At 44.2% G+C, this 3,051-nt stretch overlaps 1 pseudogene; it reads right to left on the reverse strand.

Annotated features, from left to right (window-relative positions):
* Positions 1 to 2,191: 2,191 nt before the first annotated feature.
* The window catches only part of LOC110334194, a 1,214-nt pseudogene continuing 354 nt past the window's right edge, over positions 2,192 to 3,051 (reverse strand).

Genomic DNA, 3,051 nt, shown 5'->3' on the forward strand with positions numbered 1-3,051 from the left:
CCTTTAATCCCAGCACTCGGGAGGTAGAGGCAGCTGGATTTCTGAGTTCGAGGCCAGCCTGGTCTACAAAGTGAGTTCCAGGACAGCCAGGGCTATACAGAGAAACCCTGTCTTGGAAAAACCAAAAACCAAAACCAAAACCAAACCAAAAAAACAAAAACAAAAAAAAGATAAAAAAAGAAAAAAAAAATCTCATTACAGAAAAATCACCCCCAAAGATAGAGAAAGGAAAATATAAACCCAACACAGCTAAGCATGCTTTCTTGTCTTTTTTGAGAGGCCTGTTGAGGTGGTGGGCATAAGAAACACAGAACTGGGGACATGATCCCAAGTGCGTGCGAGCGAGGGAGCGAGCAAGAGGGAGAGAGAATAAGGCAGGGCTTCTCAAGAGCTGAGCAGAAGCTCCCTTGCCCCTTCTGGGAACTGAGGTTGAATCATGTGTGTGACCCGGAACCGAAGCACTACAGTGGAGGCCTGGATGGAGTTCTGTGTTTTGAACTTGATCTGTTAATAACTCTCCCCGTCCAGCAGGACTGGCTGACCAGCAGGCCTGGGATCCCTCTGACTTGAGGGCTGAGGTGACAGGCACATTCCACTGTGCCCAGCTTTTTGGCATGGGCACTGGGTATCCGAATCCAGATCCTCAAGCTCGCACTGCAGATGCTCTGCTAACTGAACCATCTCCCCAAACTGGTTCATCCCCATTTTCTTACGACAGAATGGCCGGAGCTGTGAACAGGAAGGAGTCCTGGCCTCGGGGGTGAGGTTTTGTTAAAACATTCTGACTTTCTGCTTCTGTCAGCACAAGTTCCCCTCTCTCCAAGTAAAAATCTGAGACCTGACCACAGACCCCCGAACACAGGAAGTCTTCCAAGTATGTAAGTGCAAGGGCGGAGCTGCGCATGAGCAAGATGGGGGTGGGCAGGTCCCAGCCCCACCCAGTTTTCCCCACCTCAGGTGGCTAGTTTATGGAATTGTGTGGGAATTTTCACTGCGAAGACAACCAAGAAATTACTTCTCTTCCCTGTGCCCACTTTCATGATTTATGTGTTTTTCTATGTTCTATATTACGCTCCTGTAAAAGATGGCAATATCTTACACACTAAGGCAGTAAGGATGGGAATTATACTTATGCAGGGTTTATCTGAACAAATTAGAGTCTGGGCTTTTAGTACTACACTGCAGATCACACCCCCAGAGAAACTGTCAGAAAGATAAGTGCTCTCTGTGTACAGGTTGTATCCAAGGATGAAACCACAGGGTTAGAGAGATGTTCGGTGGTTAGGAGCTCTTCCCTCTTACAGAGGACCTGCGTTTGGATCCTCACACCCATGCTAGATGGCTCACAGCTGCCTAGAACTCCAGGGGATCCAATGCCCTCTTCTAGCCTCTAAGGACACACACACACACACACACACACACACACACACACACACACATACACACGCGCGGCATAAAAAATTTTTTTTTTCCAGAAAGACAAAATTTACAACAAGTTTCTCAGTACTGTCATTTACCTGTGTTTTCTGATGCAGGGCAGCCTCATCCTGCAGAACAGAGCAAGGGCTCCCACGGGGTGGGCGGGCAGGAACTGGAAACAGCATAAAAGGACCAAGTTTGATTGGTCAGCACCAAACTCCATTATTACTATTGTTATTTTTTTTTTTTTTTGTAGACATGTAAGTTTAATTAGTTGCTAGATTAGCAAACAGATATGTTAAGCAGATGAGGATAGGTCCATAAACTTAGGAGGGGCAGGCTACATTTATGTCACTTGAGATTTAGACATTCAACATACTACTTTCTAATACTGAATATAAAACATTTTGCCCCCCAAATCAATGAATTAACCCTGGTTTCTAGAATTATCCAAACTTCTTTTTAAACACAATTTTAACTTTTTATACTTAAATATCTTCTTTAGCAAACATACCCAAAACACTAAGCTTCGTCTTATAATTTTGTGTCAGAATATCCCAAACTGTTCAACATTCCTCCATCTAAGCCACAACAGCTTAGATCTTTTTTTTCCCTTTAAAACATTTCTTTCTGCATTGCCATTCTCAAAGACAATCTGTAAAGGGGCCAAATGTACAGCTCAGGAACAGAGCACATTTTTTTTGAGGCCCTAGGTATGATCACATCACCCAAAGAAGAGAGGGGGAAAATAGCCTGAAAAAAAAAAAAAAAAGTATCAAACCCCTGTAAATTCTTCTTCACTTCTATTATAGTGCAGCAAGTTGTCATCTATCCCATAGAAGTCGATCAACTCAGTGAGAGTCAGCTTCTTGTCCTCGTCCTTGGACATGATAGACTGCAGTTCACACAGCAGCTTCTGACCACATTTCCTCTACTTCTTTATTAAATTCTCTAACTCAGTCACATCATTCTTTATTCTATACATCTTGACCAACTTTAACCTCCGAAGAAGGTCTTCCTTCTCTTCAACCTGCCTAGTCAATTTCATTTTTTCTTCCTTTAATCTTTCTCTAATGGTCAAATCCTCAGACTCCTTTGGGAGGGCATTAAATGACCCAGTATTCAGTGACTTAGATTCATGTGTTTTTATCCTCTGAGCTCTTTTCTCCAGGCTCACTGTCTTTGTTTTTCAAGCTTTCTTGGGCCTTTGAACAATTTTCTTCTTTTGAAGATTCTCCTGGTTCTGAAAGGGTCTGATTATTTTCTGCATTCTCTACCTTGATACGCTTCACCACACTACAAAATGAATGAGATGAAGATCTTGCTTTCTTTAACCTTTCTTTAGGTGTTCCACTCAGAGGTTGTTTTCCTGAACTATTCGAAAGGGGTGATGCTGGATTCTCACGGGTCCGAGGAGGGACAGATGAAGTCGGGGGTGATGGTGAATTCTCACGGGTCCGAGGAGGGACAGATGAAGTCGGGGGTGATGGTGAATTCTCACTGGTCCGAGGAGGGACAGATGAAGTCGGGGGTGATGCTGGATTCTCACTGGTCCGAGGAGGGACAGATGAAGTCGGGGGTGATGCTGGATTCTCACTGGTCCGAGGAGGGACAGATGAAGTCGGGGGTGAT

The sequence above is a fragment of the Mus pahari genome, chromosome 16 (genome assembly GCF_900095145.1).
Source record: "Mus pahari chromosome 16, PAHARI_EIJ_v1.1, whole genome shotgun sequence".
NCBI classification, from domain to species: domain Eukaryota; kingdom Metazoa; phylum Chordata; class Mammalia; order Rodentia; family Muridae; genus Mus; species Mus pahari.